At 40.1% G+C, this 21,605-nt stretch overlaps 1 protein-coding gene across 1 annotated transcript in view; it reads right to left on the bottom strand.

The window, feature by feature from the left end:
• The window catches only part of LOC149318202 (AP-1 complex subunit sigma-3), an 88,517-nt gene that overhangs the window by 32,969 nt on the left and 33,943 nt on the right, over positions 1-21,605 (bottom strand). The gene's annotated exons all lie outside the window — the stretch shown is intronic.

Genomic DNA, 21,605 nt, shown 5'->3' with positions numbered 1-21,605 from the left:
AAACCACTATGCCACTCTGGATCAGCTAAAATCACCTGTAATCAGATCTTTAAAATGAAACTTGCCATTGTATTTGCAGCATATTGGGAAAGATTAGACCAATTTGTTGTGGGAACAGAGGGAACTACTCTGAGAAGTAACATGAAGAGCTGCATCAGCATATTGAAGGTAATCCAGTTACTAAAGTAGGCATGTTTGGGGTTGTAATCCCATTCCTGTCAAAGTTAGTTGGGAAAATGACAGAATGGAATCTAGAAAATATATGTCCACAACACACTGCAGAAATAATCCAATTTGAGACTGCTTTAACTGGCCTGGGTGAGTGCTGGGCAATCATGGGAATTGTAGTTTATTGTGGCACCAGAGCTCTCTGACAAAAAAGGCTAAATGTCTCACAAAGTTAAAGTTCCCAGAATTCCCTAGTTTGGAGTCAGAGGAATTAAAGTGGTCTAAAACAAAATTATTTCTGCAGTGTGTTTTGGACTTTAGTTGGTAGATGGAGCAGAGAGCAATAAGAAAAGAAATTAATTTTGTGTGTGAGAGAGATAGAGAGAGACAGAGACAGAGACAGAAAGAGAAATGGAATTTCAGCCAGACATTTTTTTGGGCTGTGATATTTTATAAAACAGCTAAGAAATCCAATAAATAAATAAATAATTCTACAGCAATATGAAATCAAAACCCCATATCCTCTCTTCAAGCCTCATTCTTGTTCTTTGGAAAGTAATAAAGCTTAGCTTTGGTTCCCTCTGGCAATTTTTCACAAGTAGAATGTTTTCTCCTTTACTTCTCTAGCAATGGAAGACTGGCTAATACTGAAAATGGATGGTCAATGGGAAGAGTCTGAGCAAATTATGAAGACAACATTACTTTTTGCCATGCTTTGTCAAAACTGTTCTCTGAGAAGCAAAATGTACTTTTAGATCTTTCTGTGGAGGAAAAGACCAATCATCAGCTGAAGGAAAGAAAAGGACAGAGTGTTCATATAAAGGTCAAGGACCTACCTAAGAACCCTTGCTGTAGCAGAGCTGAGATTCAAAGATGTTGTTCCCATTACTGTTCTCTATACAGGGCTGTCAAGTTGTAAACAGCCCTACACAAAACTGTTTTTACTTGAAGACATAGGGCTAATGTCCGCAATAGGTGGGAGCAGTTAGTAACAGCAAAAACAACTGGTCCCCAAGCCATGTAGTGAATGCTTCTGAAGGGCAGGGGGAGCTTTGTTGGCCTTCCTGAGAGTAGACCAGGGGGTTTTGTGCTTGGTCCATAGATTGCCATGTATCCCAGAAAACCTTTAAAATCCTGGGTTAAAGGGGCTAAATATTGATCTCCATGACCCACCCATCTGCCCTCAGTGCAATGTGAGCATTGCTGGTTGTCTTGGAGCTAGGTGGGAATTTCCCCCCTTTACTTACAGTTTTTCACTTACCACATAATGTATCTGTAGGGACTTTGACAATTGGCTTGGTGTGGTGTCATTAAATAGGTATCCATCTGGCAGTTGGGGGGGGGGAAGAGAATATATGAGATTGGTGTACACTTTGGCACCCTCTTTGTCATGGAGGGTTGTGCTCTGGAACTATCTCCAAGAGACATGAGACCAGGCAGGGCTTGGGAAAGAGTCAGCTCTTGGGGCTGATCTGGAGGCTTACTCTTTTATAAAGTTGCGGGTCTTGGGAGGGAGCCCTCCAGGTTGGCCTTCCAAAAAGACCATCTAAGATGGTACTTGGATTGCCCTTGGGATCTGGTGTTTCACCCAACGGTGGCTGTAGAGGTGTCATAGGTTGGCATCTGTGTCTCAGCTAAACCTGCACCAGGTTCCTCATCCCTGTATTTGCCGAGCCCCAGGCCTCAAACATTTAATAATGTTTTATGTCAATAAAGATATTTCTTGTTTAACCCCAAGTACAATATCTGGTCTCAACGGCCTGTTACAGACAGCCAAAATAAAGCTGCTTCGAGTCACAGTGGAGGTATGGTGTTTCAATGATGCATACATCCTAAGAGTCTAGAAGTCGCACCAAAGCCATGCTCCAGTACTTAGGGCTGGAGCATGGCTTTGGTGCGACTTCTGGACTCTTAGGACTCATGCATCATTGAAACACCATACCTCCACTGTGACTCGAAGCAGCTTTATTTTGGCTGTCTGTAACCGGCCATTATTTCATGGTTGGTCAACAATGGTAGTGTCTAACCCACTAGTTAGCTTGGCTTGCTACCTTCCCATTTCATGCCAGTTCATAACATTTTCTTGTGGAGACATGACTATGGAGAAGTTACTTTTGTACTACAACTTACACAGTCCCAAATCCAACATGGCCAGAGGGCTTCTGGGAGTTGTAGTCCAAAAAAGAAACTTTCCCAAGCTCTCTGAATCAGATATAACTGAGACTGAGTCTGAATGTTAGTTTTGAGTGTTGTTAAGAAGGAGGAAGTAAAAATTCAGGACAGAACTACACTATGAGAAACACAAAATAGTTAAGACGATTGCCTTAGGTCATTATGTCATATGGGTCATGTCTCTCCCATCACTCTGTCCATCCAGATCTTGAGCCTAGCTTTATCAGGTCCTGCATTTAGTCTGGTTCTGACATGAGTATGAGAGGTATGTGGAGGTGAAATGGGCCAGATGTTAGATATGGTCAAACACAAGCTGATGGCCAGATATCAGATTGGGTGGGAAAGCTTAATACAGATCAGTGGGGTCAGGCAAGGCAAAGCCAGAAATTCTGCAATGCTGCTCTGGGCAACAAGTGGCTCAGGCTGACAGAAACTGTCAACTAACCAGGTTTGAGATGTGGAGCCCTCATTGTTCACTGCAGTGCTACACCTTAAATGCATCTTAAATGGCAGTCTTGGCCAACAGATCCTATTCTGGTGGCTGGCAGAGAGACCAAAGTCTTTCTAATGTTTTTTAATTTAATTTTAAATAACCTCATTTTTTAATTTTAATACAGTTTAATTTAATTTAATTACAATGCTTGTTTGTTGAAATGTAAAATGAAAACAAGTATACAAAACAGTTGATTGAAGTGTAATGAAAGCAAATAAAGAGATTTTCCACAACACTAAACAAAGCAGTTCTGATAGTTCCTCAATCTAATATAGTAAAATATTTGAAAGACCATAAGCCTGCTTGCATTTTGAGATCTCTAGGGGAGGCAGTTCTCTCTATTCTAATAATGAGCAAATCCAGCCAGGGTGAAGGTGACCCTTACTGTGCCTGATAGCAGAGGCTGTTTTCACATTTTAATTTTTATTCACATAATGCATACACACACATCTGTGGTGTAATGATTTGAGAATTAGTCTACGACTCTGGAGACTAGAGTTCAAATACTCGCTGGGCCATGGAAACCCATTGGGTAAGTCTCTCACACACTCATCCTCAAAGGGAGTCAAAGGCAAACCTCTTCTAAGATAATCTTTGCAAGAAAACTCCATGACAGAGTCACCTTAAGGTTGCCATATGTCAGAAATTACTTAAAAGCACATAATAATAAACAACACAGACACCTAAAATAACTACTCCTATGCACTTGCACCATTCTCCAGCACCTTTCCTTTAGCAAGATAAAAGCAGCAATTTAATTTTATACGAACTGCTCTTGTGGATGTATGTTTCACTGTACCACAAACCCATGTTGCTGATTTTGTGTCACACTGTTAATGTTCGAGACTCATTAGTGAAGTCCTGCCTTCCCTCATTCCCTTGGCTTCATTTGCTGGCCAGCTGCTATGGCTGACTGCAGGAGAAAGCTATAAGGGATAAGCATATTGACTGGGCCAGCCAGGTAGCCATGTGGTTGCTGCCATATGGCAGCAATGGCCAGTTGGGAAGTCTCCGAAAACCCATTCTTCTTGGGTCACCCTGCCTCCAGACACCAGAACCAGGTACCAGCGGCATGACAGGGTAGTGGTGGAAGAGACCATAGTTGCTGACCTTCTCTCTGTGGAGCAAGCAAAGGAAGATCTTGGGTGAGTTGAGGGAGAGATCATTTTTTTCTTTGTGGGGCAGACACACACAGGCCTACCTGAACAGCACACCACCAATTATTCTCATTATTTGTTCTCCTAACTTTGAGAGATCCAAAACAACTGAAAGACCATGGGAAAGATTAGACTGATTTGTTGTGGGAACAGAGGGAACTACTCTGAGAAGTAACATGAAGAGCTGCATCAGTTTAACAGGAAGATGTTTTGAAAGAAACCTGGAACATTCCCATTACATGAAGTATATACAGTATCTGTGTTTGGATTCAGCCACTGTCAGGGGCACTTTTAATGGTGGCTGGCCACAGCCTGTGGAGCTCCCTGCTACAGGAGACTAGTCTGGCCTCCTCCCTGTAGTTGTTCTGCAAGCAACCAAACACCTTTTTATTCAGGCAGGCCTTTGGCCTTTAAGCCAGCTTGCTGTGAAAGGAGCTTTTCACTGAGAGGCCACTGTTCTTTCATATATTGCTGTCATTTATTGTGTTTTCATCAGTTTTATGTTTTCACCGCATCTAATTTTAGTTTTAATACTGTTGCCTTGGGCACCATGCATTGGGAGCGAGACAAATTCCAACCAACCAACCAACCAAAGCTTACTAAACTCAGGGAGCACTCCTGGTGCTGAACCTCTTTCTCTGAATGAAGACAAAAATGGTGATTCTTCTATACCAGAGATTGGAAAAATTATATTTTGTTTGATTACAACTCTGAGATTCTGGGAGTTGTAGCCCAACCAAATAGCTGTTCAATACCAAAGCCTTGCTTAGAACTCTGAATACCTCTGCATGGGATTCTCTCTCTCTCTCTCTCATTACTTAGCATAATTCATTTAATGTCAGCAAATGCAGTGGCTTAGTGGTTAAGATACCAATTCTGATGATTGGAAGATTGGAAGATTGGCAGTTCGAGGCCTGAGTGCTGCATGATGGGGTGAGCTCCTGTCACTAGTCCCAGCTTCTGCCAACCTAGCAGTTCAAAAGCATGCAAATGCAAGTAGATAGATAGGTACCACTTAAGTGGGAAGGTAATAGCATTTGGCGCAGTCATATAACCACCAGAGCAGTCCTCGGACAATGCTGGCTCTTCGGCTTAAAAATGGTTAGTTACAACTACACATTCATGTCAAGGGACTACCTTTACCTTTACCTTTTACAGCAATCACAAGAACCTGCCTTATATTAAGCCAGACTGTTTGTACTTCAGTATGATCTACACTGCAGATTTCCAGAGTCTTGGGCAGAAATATTTTTTTTCCTATCACCTCCCATCTGATCCCTTTTGCTGGAGATGTCAGAGCTAGAACCAGGTATCTGCCGCATTCAAACCAAATCCTGTACCACTGGGAACACCTCCATCCTTTAACTTATAACTATGTTTCAACTATTTCCATATTCTACATCTCTCTTATATTTTAAGTGGCAATTTAATATTCCCAGCAATTCTTCACTTTATGTTATATAATGAATGAGTAAATGGACTGCCGGCTCGCTTGCATGTAAAACACCTATTAATATATTAATAAAGATTCTCAACTTCCAAGTGCTTTGATTCCCAGAACAAATTTTAGCTCTGCTGAGGGGGTTCGTGAGGGCTCAAAAACCTGAATTTCTGGCTGTAGGCTTTAGTATCTGGCCCATGCACATAAGATAAGAGACAAAGGGGAATTCTGACATTTAGTCCCTCAATTTCAACATAAGTATTGGGCCAGGTAGAAGGATTAAAGGAAGCTGGTGAGTGGATGCTCTGTCTAGGCAGTAGCTATTTCAGTAAGGAGCAAAAGCAAGACAGAATCAAATTGGGGAAGGAGTAGGGGGATCTCCTGATTCCAATAAATTATACATTGCCTCATTAGAAGAAAATGCTGTATAGATGAAAAGGAGCAGAAAGCATGACTCTTTGGCTGGTGTGGTGAGAGGCGGTTCCTTTAAAAGGAACTGTTCGCCCACCCACATGGGGATTAATTGGCCACTTTCCCAGCTAAGAGGGACTAGATGTGATGACTGGCGAGACCTGGCAAGGAGTCAAAAAGTTTCAGTTTCAGTAAAGAAGCAGGCAAGTGAGGAGGATACTTTCTGCCTACTCTTGTCTGGTTCCAGCTAAGATTAGCCTGAGGATATTTCAATACTTGCTGCTCTTGAAGCAGAGCTGGGCAAAAAGTACAAACTGACTTGCCATCAGTAAATTCAGAGAACTAGCAAACTTTTGTTTCTGCTGAGGGAAAACACATGAGAGGGGTTCTACTGGGGGGGGGGGGGGATTACTTGGTGTTTCCCCAGCAAGCATTGAACCAAAAAGAGGCAGAGAATTTAAATAGACAGGTAGATGGATGACTTGATAAATAGATGAAATGATGTTGTCAGCTCCATTTAGCCTTTAGGATCTGTGCATCCAGGCTTGCCTCATCCACAATGAGTGGATTATTGTGGGGTACTTTCTATACTACACAGTTATAACTCTATGATTCCACATTGGGTATCATGGCTGCAGCCTATGGAATCCTGGTATTTGTAGACTGATGATGCACTAGAACCCTGGTTGAGAATTCTAAATATTCAGGGAAGATAATGGCAAGTCTCTGAACAAATCTTGCCAAGGAAACCCAATGAGAGGTTTGCCTTAGGGTCACCATAAGTTGGGAATGACTTGAAGGCACACAACAAAACAAACTGCAAATTCCAGGATTCCATGGTATGCAGCCATGCCAGTTAACGTGGAATTTTGTTTATAATTGTGCAATTTATAATTGCACAATCTGAAAGGGCTGCTGGTCAGCGTACAGCCTATTCTTCTATCTCAGAGGCAAATAAAAAAACAAGACACTTCTGGGGTGACAGGTTTGTTAGTACTGTATTTAGCAATAGTTTAATACAGTTTGATTATAGGAAGGCCTACACAATGGATCTTCTCAACATATTCCTTCCTTCCAGTTTAGAAGATTACTATAATGGGATTACTTATAATAAAAGGGTTTGTCTTTGCCTTGAGAACTTGGTGCACATGATAACTCTGGTGGGACACAGACCGCCCAAAAAGGGTGGTCTGCCGCCACCTCCTTTTCCGCCAGTGGGAAGCTGCAGTGGTTAAACCATTTTTGCAGGTTCTTTTTTCAACACGCTTGTGACACCCAAGTGCACAAATGGCACACTTATGATGTCACAAGTGCGATTCAAAGTGCGGACTCTATGCATCCATCACATCATAATGGTGGCGCCCATGTAGAAAGGGCACCGCCATTTTGACGCCGCTGCAATGTGCTAGGGTTGCATGGTGTGTGGTGGCGCCACCCTTGGGCAACCCTAGTATGAATCCAGGCTGGCACAAAGCACCGGTCTGGATAGCACCTTTCTTTCCTAACACTTTTTGACTGAGTTGGAAAATGTCTGCAGCCCAGTTTAGAACATCTTCCAGGAAGACTACATCAGGACAAATTGATGGTGTCATTATTAGATAACGATACATTTGTCACATTCCAAATTGCTAGGTTTTCCACCATGGTTGTTAAGTTTAAGTCCAAGTTAAAGTCTAACAGTCTGTGTGCTGAACAGAACTGATAGCTAAACCAGGTAGAATCACAGAGCTGGAAGAGACCACAAGGACCATCCAGTCCAACCCTGTGCCATGAAGGAAATCACAATTCAAGTGTCCCTGACAGATGGCCATCCAGCCTCTGTATATGGCATATGCACAAAGTATCTCAAACTGCTTCTCCTTTTTACTAGATAGTGACATTTTTGATAGTGTTTTAAAATACTGTGTATGGATACAATGTGTTTTAATTTACTGTTTTATGATAGTGGTTTAAAGTACTATGTATGGATACAAAGTGATTTAATTAACTGTGGAAATTTTATTGTGTTTTATTATATTTAGAATCTTTTAACTGTGGCTTTATGGTGAAGTATTTTTTTTAAAGAATTCTTGTTGAATTACATAATAAATGTTGTCATGGCACAGGCATTTCCATGGTGTTCCTCAGACTCATCTCCCAGGGATGAAAGGTTTGAAAGGAGGAAACAGAGATGGGTCTGAGGAACACTACCATCCCCTTCACCCTGCATTAAGTGTCCCAAAATGCTCACTAAACCCTACTGTTCTTTCTTTGCCCCCATTGTTATGAGCTTTTAAAAACTTTGTTCAGCAAGGTTGGGCCTTCAAGGGATTCCTGCATTGCAAAACCCAGCATTCCTTAGCATTTGCTAAAGGTTGGTGGGAACTGCACTCCAACACCAACTGGAGTGCCACACTTTGCCTATCCCTGAGTTACAGCTACCATTTATTCAGGTACAAATCCATTAACTAGGTAAGTATAGAGCAGTCCAAAGAAACCGAAAACATAATACATGCTTTTATTTCAGTGCAAGTTGAGAAGAAAAAAACCTATTCTGCCCTGTAATATTCTGATAATCCTGCACTCCACTAAACTGGGTGGGTAAGAACTAAAGGGAAAAGACACACTAAAATAGCTTCAGTTCAGTTGGGTTAACATATGCTTGCATTTCTTTATAATTGTGCAGCTTGGTTTCAAGGACTTTCCTCCAGAAATATAAGATGACACAACTAGAATTACACCCAGCATGTTTCTTCATCCTTGGCACTTAAAGAGAGTTAAAAGGCCTGATAGTATGGAATCTGGAGTGAATCTGCTGAAGTTCAGTTTTGACATGTAGCCTGGGAAGATAATGTAAAAATCTGGTCAGGAATTTTAGTTGGATGGAGTATGGCAAATGCACAATGTAAAATGACCTAGCTCCTTTTACATTAGAATGTGGCAGTGCTGAATTCAAAGCCTTCAGATGCTGGTCTGTCAGAGTACAGGGCAGAAATGCATTTCTTTGAATAATGCTGGATCCTTGATTTACCAGCATGGCTTCCTAATTTCTATGGGAGTTACTGAGGTAAGCTATTCCTCTTCACAACCCAGTGTGTATTGATCCAGGTAACAAGTGCATATAGGAGACTGGTTTTCTGGCTTGAATTACCAAGCGTTCCCCAGCTCCTGTTGGCTACTATGTGCTGTGGTCATTTGGCCAGCAAATGGGGCCTTCTCACTTCCGTCTATAAATGCCTCTTGGCCCCAGGAACTACATAGCATAACAAATGGGGAGCAACCTACTGCATGTCTCGTCCAAAACAACACTGAAATTGAAACTGTTTTGACTGAGATGGAAGGGAAGGCATAGCCCTTCAAATGTCATTGCAAATGCCATCAGAACTAGCCAGCATAGTTATTTTGATGACGGAACCCCTCACAAATGTATGTCCACAAGGTCAGCTTTTAAGTAACATCATAGGGCTGTGTTCCATAATTCTGCAGCTATGGTTTGCTTGGATGTTACTCACTGGCTCCCTTAATTCAAACACACATAAAAGAAGTAACAAAAGAATGAGTGAACTGCAATGGCATAATGAATTTGTTAGCCTCCCCCCAGCCTCAAAGGATTGGATGGAATTGTTTCTTGTGCAAATGGGTTGTGTTATACATTTTGATGGGCTAGGACCCACTTCAGCAGATGCAAAATGTAATGGATAAAAATAGTAAGTAACTTCTATATATTTGCTACATACAAACCCCATCTTGCTGATAAATACATATACAGTGGTCCCTTGTTATATGCTGGGGTTTGGTTTCAAGATCCCCCATGGATAGCAAAATCCGTGGATGCTCAAGTCCCATTAAATATAATGACATAGCAAAATGGTGTCCCTTATAAAAAAAATGGAAAATCAAGGTTTGATATTTGAAATTTATACTTTTTTTTAACATTTTCAAACTGTGGATGCTTGAATCCATGTATAAAAAATCAGTTTATAAGAAGGGTCGACTGTATATATAAAAACCAAAGCCTGCCTTTTACCTGTCTGATAATGGGAGTGGTCTCCTTTTACATTCTTGCTCACAATAAATGTCAACTGTTTAAGATAGCAAAATTCCTATCCCTCCCTCTCTCTCGCTCCCTCTCCCTGCTTAGTTCCTTGTTTGTTGCAACTGTCCAAAGCACTTGCCCCATGGGAATTTTCTGTTTTTCAAATTGTTTTCTTTATTATGCTCCAGTTTGTCTGCCTTTATGAAGAAGGAGGCTGATGTGGGGTATGATTGCCCATGGAGTGATCCATAGTAGCAATTTCACCTCCTCAAGTATCAAGAAAGAAGCTATAACAGGTTCTCTCTTAAAGTGACTGTTCAGATCAGTTCTTACATTTATCTCAGTCCAGGAGGAAAAAGCACATCCAGGTGGGAAAATACACTGCAGCTGCTTTCTATTTCCATATGATGGAATGGGCTCTGGACAATAAAAGCTTATCCCACAATAGATTTATTTTAATTTATATCCCACCATACCCTCTAAGTGATTAATGTTCCCACTGATTTCAAAAGGCAGGTCAAATCATACTTGTAGTCTCTTTCTCAAATACCTTAAAAAGCCACTAGATTATTTCCTCTAACCTTCATTTGGAAGCCAGTGTGGTATAGTGCTTTGTGTTAGACTATGACTCTGGAGACTCAGGGTTTCAGTCTATGCTCATCCATGGAAACCCTGGGTTTCCTTGGACAAGTCACACTATCTCATCCTCAGAGGTAGGAAAAAGCAAACCCCTTCTGAAGAAATCTTGTCAAGAAAAACCCAAGATGCTTTTAGGGTTGCTATCAATCAGATATTACTTGAAAGCACACAAGATACATGACATCTACTTATGTTGATGTTATGTGTCCAGTAGCAAGAAGCTGCCAGCTATCAAAGGATATCCAGCAATCATCTCTAAAGATTAAGGCATATAAAAACCCAGAAATATGGGATGATCTTTATTTCACAGTTCAGAAGTGATTACATGATGGGTTATGGCCTATAAAGCCTTACATGACTTGGGTCCAGGCAATCTGGAAGACTAAATTCCTGTTCAGAATAATGTTCCTTTTTGCACTTTTAGTGTTTGCATGCAGATGATAGTTTTCAGCCTTGTGACCATGTGAGGATATTGTGGTTTTACTGTCTTATCTGCCACCTAGGAAGGATTTGCTGTAAAACAAAGAGAAATTGTATGGCTCTTTGGATGCTGATGTACCAAACTCTAAGCAGTCTTCACCATTGGCTATGCTGGATGTGGTTGCTAGGAACTTCAGTCCAACAACACCTAGGTGGCTACACACTTTGCACACCTGCAGATATATTTATCCATTAGTAATTTATCTCTTGAAGAAGCACCAGTGTGATGGAAAAACTGGAAGAAATTTGAATAACATTTGTCTGGAAATACACATTTTGCAATCCAAATAAAGCAGTGGTAGTGAACCCATCACCCTAGAGATGCTGGAGTAACATCCAGAGGTGAAAAGGAGATGAAAACATGCAGATTTATATTTTATTCCTTTTGCAGATGTTGACAGTGGGGATTTCAACACATCTTGGAACATTCTAGCAGAAGTCCTCTTCTGAACTGCTTTGTTTGACACATAAATCAACCAGAGAATAAATATATTTCTATGTTTTTTATTGTTATTATTATCTATATTCATACTCGCTCTCCTCTAAAGCCCATTTTGTAGGAGGCAAATTTTTCTCTTAGTCTGTACCTCATTAGTTATTCTCTAAGCCCACAGGTTTCCATGACAGCAAGCAAAAGGAACAAAGTAGAATCAAGTTGCTGTGCTGCTGGAAATCCATCCTTTATGTTAACTTCATTTTTTTCATTGGTATTTCTAGATGACCTTCTAGCCTTACAAAAAAAGAAAAAGAAAAACTCACAACACCAAAACACCTAAAATTAAAAAAAAAATCTGCAGTTTGCTCACACAATAGATAATAAATCAGCCTTCCCGAACCCTCTGCAAATGTGTCAAACTACAGCTGCCATTATCCTTAGCCATGATACTTGTACACCTCTGGGAAGATATTAATATTTTGAAATAAAACACAGCGTAGTATTTTCTGAGGATGTGAGAGTCAAATAGCTTATTGCAGAGACTTTGTGGAGTACCAATAATGACTTTTCTGCATTGCAAAATAGACTCCTCTAAACAGTGATCACTTGGCCATGAAAATGTTTGACCTAGCTATATATACAGGTACAGACACACCCACTTCATGCAAATATTATTTTTTTTCTTCCACATTTACAAATAATGCATGCTCACAGCAATTGGATTTCTAGGTTAGTAGGCATTTTATTTATTTTTTATATTTTGCCCAAACTATCCATTTGTTATGTATTCTAGGTTTTTTTTAACGATCAGGAGAGGGAAAACCTTTAGTACACTAAATGTCTGGACTGTGAAAGGTTACCATCAGTCTTGCTAGATGTGTCTTCTGAGATCAAGACCTGGAGGGCCAAAATTCTCCACCTTTGCCCAAGATATTTTAATGACATGTATGGCATATATAGCAGGGCAAAAGGAAATTACAAAATTACAAAAGCAAGTCAGTGTCATTCAGATTTTTAGGAGAGTATTAACTAAGGTTGAAATGCTACATTTCTGTGATGGTGCTTCATCATCGTTGTAACTTTGTTTCTTGGTTTTAACCTCTCCAAGACCTCCTTAGAAGGCAGGCAGCTACACCGATCAAAGGCATTCCTAGGTGCTGGAGAGGCCATGCCACTGTTTTTTGCCCTGCACCTCACTGACAGGAGGGGGCTGGATTCCTAGTTTCTAAGGTGGGTTTGGGGGGATCAATTTGCAGTCACTGCAATAGAGCCAATACTGTAAACATTATTATCTGAATTTTAGAGTGTTTCAGGACTAAAAGTTAACTGGGGCGCTTTACAGACCGCCCAAAAAGGGCGGTCTGCCAGCACCGTCATTTGCTGCATGGAGGAGCCCCAGTGGCCAAACCACGCAACTCCTCCACGCAAAAAAAAAGCTGCAAAATGCAGCTTCTTCTTGCGGCACGGAAATGGTGCCGCAAGTCACCAATGATGCACTTGCGACATCATTTCTGCCACGTGATGTGCAGACGCTAGGCATCCATGATGTCAAAATGGCGGCACCCGTGTAGAACGGGCACTGCAATTTTTTACACGCTCAGTGCGTACTAGGGTTAGGGGTGTCTGGAAAAGATGCCCCTTTCTAACCCTAGTACATGCTGAGCACATACTAGGGTGCTCGTCTGTAACGGGCCAAGGACAAGACAATAATAATAACAAAAAACATGTCCAAGTTGGAAGAACAGAAGCTAGAAGAACTATCCGGATTCAAAACAGGTACAGAAGGTAAATATTTGAGTTCAAAACAGATAAAAAGGTTAAATATTTAAATTAACAAACAAAAATGTGGACCTTTTTCATAACAATTACAAAGAAATATGGAGAGAAATGAAGAAAGATCTTGAAAAATGGAATAAATTATGCTTTTCTTAGAAATAATAAGATTGATACAAATGAGTGTACTCCCCAAAATATAATTCTTATTTTAATCGATTCCAATTATCCACAATGAAAAACCATTTCATAGAATCATAGAATCACAGAATCATAGAGTTGGAAGAGACCACAAGGGCCATCCAGTCCAACCCCCTGCTCAATCAAAGCATCCCTGACAGATGGCCATCCAGCCTCTGTTTAAAGACCTCCGAGGAGGGAGACTCCACTACACTCCAAGGAAGTGTGTTCCACTGTTGAACAGCCCTTACTGTCAGGAAGTTCCTCCTAATGTCGAGATGGAATCTCTTCTCCTGTAGCTTGCATCCACTGTTCCGGGTCCTAGTCTCTGGAGCAGCAGAAAACAAGCTTGCTCCCTCCTCAATATGACATCCCTTCAAGTATTTAAACAGAGCTATCATATCACCACTTAACCTTCTTTTCTCCAGGCTAAACATCCCCAACTCCCTAAATCGTTCCTTATAGGGCATGGTTTCCAGACCCTTCACCATTTTGGTCTCCCTACTTTGGGCACACTCCAGTTTCTCAATGTCCTTTTTGAATTGTGGTGCCCAAAACTGGATACAATATTCCAGGTGAGGCCTGACCAAAGCAGAATACAGTGGCACTATTACTTCCCTTGATCTAGACATTGTACTTTTATTGATGCACCCTAAAATCGCATTGGCCTTGTTAGCTGCCACATCGCACTGTTGACTCATGTTCAACTTGTGGTCTACTTGGACTCCTAGATCTTTTTCACATGTAGTCTTGTTAAGCCAGGTGTCCCCCATCCTATATCTGTTCATTTCATTTTTTCACCCTAAGTGCAGTACATTTCTCCGTGTTGAAATTCATTTTGTTAGCTTTGGCCCAGCTTTCTAATCTATTAAGGTCATTCTGAAGTTTGATCCTGTCCTCAGGGGTATTAGCTACTCCTCTGAGTTTGGTGTCATGTGCAAATTTGATAAATATACCCCCAGTTCTGTCATTGATAAAGATGTTGAATAGCACTGGGCCCAGGACAGAGCCCTGTGGGACCCCACTGGTCACTTCTCTCCAGGATGAAAAGGAGCCATTGTTGAGCACTCTTTGGGTTCGGCTAATCAACCAATTACAAATCCATGTAACAGTTACTTTGTCTACCCCACATTTCACTAGCTTGTTTCACTGTCAAAAGCCTTACTGAAATCAAGATATACCATATCCACAGCATTCCCTTCATCTAACAAGCTGGTAATTTTATTTAAAAAGGAGATTAAATTTGTGTGGCATGACTTCTTTCTCTGAAACCCGTGTTGACTTTTTGTGATTATGGAATTGCCATCTAGATGTTCACAGACTCTCTGTTTAATGGTCTGCTCCAGAATCTTTCCTTGTATTGATGTCAGACTAACTGGACGATAATTGTTGGGATCCTCTTTTTTCTCTTTTTGAAGATGGGGACAACGTTTGCCCTCCTCCATTTGTACAATGGCAAAGGAATATCTCCAAATGTATCTGGTCTGGAAAAAGACCTAGAGTAAGAATGAAAACATTGTGCAAAGATAAGAGTAGGTTAGGACTAGGATTGCCTAATTTAAAATTGCATTATTTCGCTTGCTGTTTAATATGGATTAGAGAATGTATTACACTTGATAACAAAAAGATGCTAACCTTAGAAGGGGAAAATCTAAGATTTGGATGGCATGGATATCTGATCTATGGGAAAGGGAAAGTTCATAAAGTTTAAACCGTCTAGTTAGAAAACCCCTGATGAAGGTTTGGAAGAATAAAACCCAGGCTCTGTCCAAAAATCCCATGATGGGTGTTCACCAGATGAGGCCCTCTTTAGTAAGAGAGGTATTCAACAATTGAAATGGATCAGGTATAAAGACATCTTGAAAGAAACAAATGGTAATCTAGACATAAAATCTCAGGAAGAACTTAGACAAACAGATATACTGTAGGCTGTCATGGATATTTATATCAACAACTAAAGGAAAGATATAAGATGGACATGAAACAAGAAGGGATCCAAGGTAAAAAAAATCTGAATGGGATAAAATAATAGAGACAGGAAATAAACACATGATCTTGAAATGTTATAAATTATTGTTGCAATGGGATACGAATGAGGAGATAAAGGATAGCATGGTCAAATGGGCACAAAACATAAGGCACAATATAAAATTCCATCAATGGGAGGGAATATAGAATAATTAAAAATATATACTTCGTGCCAGGATTTAAGAGAAAATAACTATAAGATGATGTACAGGTGGCATCTGTCACCACAAAAAATTGCCCAAATAAGCAAAAATACTAAAACCCATTGTTGGAAATGTTAGAATATTACAGGTTCGTACTACCACCTATGGTGGGCATGTCCCAAAGCAAAAAACTATTGGTTGGAAATTCATAAAGTATTGACAATAGAACTCAAAATTGAAGTGGCTTTTGCACCAGAGGCTTTCTTGTTGGGAATAATCAAGAAAGAAAAAAGAGAGATATGGAAAACTGATTTTCTATATGCTAACTTGTGCAAGGATAGTATATGCACAAATATGGAAGAGAGAGGCAACACCAATGTTAGCGCAATGGCTGATTAAAGTTTATGAAATGGCAGAGTTAGATAAAATGTCATGCTGGATGAAAGGGAAAACAGAGGAATATGTACAAAAGGACTGGCAAGTGTTTTATAACTATTTAGGAAAATGTTGGAAAGATGTTTTAATTTCAAATTAAGAGAACATTTAAGAAACAAATTTGTATATTTACATATCTATTTGAAAGGAGTCATTGAATTATATAAAATTACAATTTTTTAAAGATAATCAAATACTAAGTTTACTTAACAGAAGAATTACGGAGGATATAGTGTTTAAAATTCATTGCAATTTGTATTTTCAAAACATAATTTGTGATTTAAAGTAGAGTTATAAAAATATTAGATATAAAATAGGACATCTGATATTCGATAGAACAAGGCTTGGGTAGAGGTCAAAGTATTTGTCTTATATGTATTTTATAATGTATAGGATGAATGTGATGTTAGTTTTTTATATATTATTGAATGTGTTTGTATGTTGTATTTTGGATTGAATGGTGAGATTTTTTTAAAAATTCACAAACAGGACACCAGCCCCTATTTTAGGATTTTCTTGGAAAGATTTATTTAGAGGAGGCCTGCCATTACCTTCGTCTTAGGCTGAGTCAGTGGGACTTACCCATGGTCACTCCATGGGTTTTCATGGCTGAGTGTGGACCTGAATTTTGATGTCCCAGAATCCTAGTCCAATTCTACATCCACTACCTAACCACATTTAAGACAGAAACAGATCCTGACATCCCAAAAAGGCCAGACTCACTGAGAAAGAGAGATCCATGATATTCAGAATAGACATTATTACGACGACGACGACGACGACTATGATGATGATGATGATGATGATGATGATGATGATGATGATATAGAGGGGCAAATGACCCTAACTTATGGTGTCATCGATCTTGTTATGCACTCTCAGGTCAACTTCATCTTATGGCAACACTACTGTAAGGTTTTCTTGGCAAGATTTATTCAAAGAAAGGTTGACATTGCCTTCCTCCTAGGCGGAGAGAATGTGACATGCCCAAGGTCACCCAGTGGTTTTCCATGGCCAAGCAAGGACAAATCCTAGTCTCCCAGAGTGCAAATCATTCAGCACACACTGAAACCCATTAGTGTCATACCTAGGAACTATTATAGTCTAACACGGTGTTAAGGAAAACTGCTGTCTGGATATTCAGCCATAGGAAAGATAGAAGTTTAAAAGAAATTCAGGCCTAAACCCAGTTGCTAGTCCCAACTAGAATAAAACCAATGAATCAGTTACTAAATAGTATATCAACATGTATGTACAGCTTATTGTTTCAGTGAGTGCAGTAGTGGCCAATAACTGTTGAACTGCAACTCCCAGCACAATGAATGGCTGTGCTGGTTGGGGCTGCTGAGACTTATAGTCCAGCAACAGCTGACTCTCTGATATGGCTCTCACCCCAATCTAGACCAATGCTTTCTAAACACCTGTATGTAGTTGCTCTCATCTTACTGAGATTTAATATTCACAGAGTTACAAACAACTGGTAACACAATCAGGCCTAGGATATTGTCACTTAAAATCAGAGGAATGCTATGACATGGACAGCTGGCAATATCTTGTGGAAATCAGGACTACAGATGCAACATTTCCGCTGCTTGCAGCCAAGAAAGTAAATGTATTCCAGCCTACACTTTTGCAGTTCTGAAAAAAGAAAAAGCCTATGAATGTATTGTCACTAAAAATATCTACCATAGCCCTACATTTGCTTAATTACTCCATCACCCATATTTCTATAACATATGGACTTTGTTTCCGAGTCGTGAATAAGCATTACACATTTCAACATGCCAAATGTTATTTTCAAGTACACACACACGCATATACGCTCCCTGCCCCAGGCACTGAAATCATTCCTTTGACATCAGTATGGCAAAAACAGATGGATGGGAGTTATCTTTTTTTTTAATGACAATATTCTGCTAAACCTTCAGAACATGCCATTGGAAAAATTTAGGCGTATGTCAAAAAAAGAGAGAGCAGCCTAGAATAAAACTGTATTTCTAAAAGTCAAACGTGGGATCCTGGAAAATAAATACAGTTAGTCAGGGTGTGAGGGTGTTCATTACCATGGTGGGGAAAAAAGATACAGTATACCAGCTATCCGTTTGCTGGCTGGCCAGGGATGGGAGTTATAGTGTGATATATCTGGAAAATGCCAAGTGAAGATACATCTACACTGCAGACACATGCCAAAAAAGAGGGAACAGCTCAGAATAAAACTCTATTTTTAAAAGTGTATTTTAAAAGTTTATTCCTTTCACGTCTACATGAAAAGGTCCAACGTGCGGCAACTAAATGGTTCTCAGAGTCCAGCTTTTATACCTTTCTCCAATTTTGAAATATTAATGTCATAGATCAAATCACATCCTCTGTCATCAATGCCTTTGGGCTGTCCCAGAGGTGGCTATGTTTGTTCTAATCTGGTTATTAAAACAAATGGTATGTGAAATTCAGTCAAGAGGAACTTTTGATGTTTATGAGGGAGCCTATCAGTTAAACAAGGAATTTCTTGACTAACACTTGTAAATCAAGCAGGAAGTTCCCCTTCTTATTTATTTACTAAACTCAAGACAAAAACAGGGGTGTGAGGAGCAGAGTCACCAAGTGCCTATGTGATTCTCCTGCTTCCAAATGGAGAGAAATTTCAGGGCTCATGAGTCCAGCTTGGGAATTTATAAAGTGAGAGTGAGAGTTTCCATTTTTATTATTTTCATCACAAAGGATGAAGGACAAAGGAATTGACAGTAGTGCTGGAGAACCTTGGGAAAGGTTTAAGGAAATTTGCAATAATACTCATGGAGGTTAACAATTTATGTGAAGAAGTGCAACAAATAAAATGTTGACTGTATATACTGTATAACCTATGAAACCATGCTTGCCCATTACCCTAATGTTGACAAAATGTGCAAGAGAAGCCTGTTCCAACACTGGGGCAAGGAACTGTGAAGAGAGATATCACAAAGTAGAGGTGGAAAAACCTTCAGTTTCACTAATTGAAGCAAAAGTGTTTTGCAAACCTTAGGTCAATCATTTTCTTACTGCAGCCTATTAGACATTTATATGACCTTTTCACAGAGATGCTAAGGGAATAGCTACTTTTGTTCTCACAACAAACTTGAGAGACGTGTCACATATTCAGAGGCCAGGACAATTCCTATGCAACTAAGGAAAACATGTTCAGTTTTCCTTAATTTAAATTACATTTCTCTAAGGTCAGAGTTTTCCCTATGTACCAGGAGATATTAACTAAGGCTGCATCCATCTGCAGTGCAGATGCAGCATTAGAGGCCTGTCACACTGCAGAAATAAAGCAGTTTGGAATCACTTTAACTTTGAGGCCTCCATCCTGTGGAATCCTAGGAATTGTAGTTTGATGAGGTATTCAGCCTGGCCTGTCAGAGAGTTCTGCTGCCACACAAAAACTACAGATCCCAAAATTCTGTAGGACAGAGTCATGACAGTCAAACTGCTTTATTTCTGTATGATGGCTATACACCTAGTTGAAAAATATTAGTATATAGCATTATTTCCGATAATGAAAAATAATGGTAGTCCAATGGGTTTCATACCTAAGCAGGTTTGAACCTAGGGCTGTTTATTCAAAATCTAGCATGATGATCAGAACCCTACACAAACTTTTCAAGGATCTAAGAAGTAAATCATTAGTACTTCTACTATGCCATCATAAACAAGAGTCTGAAAGTGGTTTTCCTAAGAGCATCCACTGAACCACTGGCTGATCAGCAATAAGAACAAATGCAGTGCCTGGTCTGTATCCTTCAGCTGTAACCCCTGTACTGCTTTAAAAGCTATTTTTGGCAGAATTTCACGCACTTGAGATTTTTAGCTAATAGCTTTCACATGGTGCAAAAACCATTTATCACCCTGTTCTCCCATGGCATTCTATATTTAACAAAGCACCACCAATGTTGCTTTCAGAGTACTACATGCAGGACAGACAGTCTCTAATCCTGTGCACACCAACCTGTGTTTATGTACCACAGACTTCAGGGAGATTTATTTATGCATAATGCTCATGGGCCAGTGAGGTGTACTGGTTTGAGCACTGCATGACTCAGGAGATCAGAGTTCAATTCCCCAATTAGTCACAGGACTTTTGCCCATTTGGGTGTGCATCATGTCTGGGGAGGGGAAGAAGAAGCAGAAAGCACACACACCCCTGCCCCCCAGAACAGATTTTTCCAATTTTAAACATTTCTTTTTCAAACAAATCGGATGGGAACATGGGAAGAGCTGTGGCCCTCTGCGGTGTGGCATGGGGTATGTGCAGCCTCAGAACACCAAAGACCTGCCCATCCCAAAGAAGGAGGCCATTGAGCAAGTGTAAAGATATATCCTTGAATAGGTCAGACTCATCCATGCTATAGTATGCATGATGGGGAAAGCTGGATAGTGTAGAAAGCTGACAAAAAGAGAATCAACACATTGGAAATGTGGTGCTGGGCAAGAGTTCTATGGATACCACGGGTTGGCAAAGATACAATTTGGTAGGTCCAAAAGCAAAAGACATTGCTATATTTTTTCATGAGTGGCTGAGATAGTGACACTTTTGCTTTCTGATGATTCTGAGTATACCATGAACAGCCAAAAAGACAAACAAATGAGTCCAAGAACAGATTAAGCCTGAACTTACCCTGGAAGCCAAGATGATGAAACTGAGGCTGTCATACTTTGGCCACATCATCAGAAGGTATGACTTACTAGAAAAGACAATAATTCTAAGGAAGCTAGAAGGCAGGGAAAAAAGAGGTAGACTGCACACTAGATGGCTAGACTCAATCAGAGGAGTCACAATTTTGAGTCTGCAGAGCCTGAGTAGAGCAGAGGAGGATAGGGGATCTTGGAGATGTCTCATCCATGGGGTTGACATGAGTCAGGGTAAACTCAAAGGCAGTCAACAACAACAAAGTACACTCATCTCTCCACATTTGTGGCTTTGACTTCTACAGATTTGATTATTCATGGATTTTATTAATATGTTCTCTCTAGAAATATCAAGGTCTTCCAGCACAACTCTATGATAAATTTTAACCCAAAGCCATACTGAAGGACCTAAAGATTCCTGGAAAGAACACTCCACTAGGCATCTGTAGCTCCTCCAGCGCATTTCTATGGTCAATGTCTGGCAGATGTTGACCACAGAGTTGCACAGGAGAACCTAGAGATTCCTAGAGAGGTGTTCTCTCAGGTAAAAACGTGTTTTTGTTATTTGCATTTTTTCCTCATTCACTGGGGGGGGGGTGCCCCTACACATAACTTGTGGATTGCATGCAGCTTACCTTAGCCTAGAAGCAGAGACAAACAACTAGATAACTACAATCATGGTGAGGAGGAGTGGGTGCAACACAGCAAGATTGACATACTGAAGATGATGAATATACTGAAATATCAGAAAAGATCTTATTCAAGCTTCCCTTCCCATATGTGAAACTATTACTGCTGATATCTATAACTTTATGAATATGATCACACAGAGAAAGATACATGAGAGAAATTCACCAACTCAATCTTTTCCCTTCATTGCAGGAAGTCAAGAAGTTATTTCCTGGATCAGACTATTTAAATACAGTAGGCCCTTGGTATCCACTGAGCTTTGGTTCCAGAACACCCTATGGA

This window comes from Sceloporus occidentalis, unplaced genomic scaffold (genome assembly GCF_023333645.1).
Source record: "Sceloporus occidentalis isolate IW3139 unplaced genomic scaffold, rSceOcc1.0.p SCAF_2, whole genome shotgun sequence".
NCBI classification, from domain to species: domain Eukaryota; kingdom Metazoa; phylum Chordata; class Lepidosauria; order Squamata; family Phrynosomatidae; genus Sceloporus; species Sceloporus occidentalis.
The sequence above is the reverse complement of the archived record's forward strand: the minus strand, read 5'-3'. Positions and strand labels throughout refer to the sequence as shown.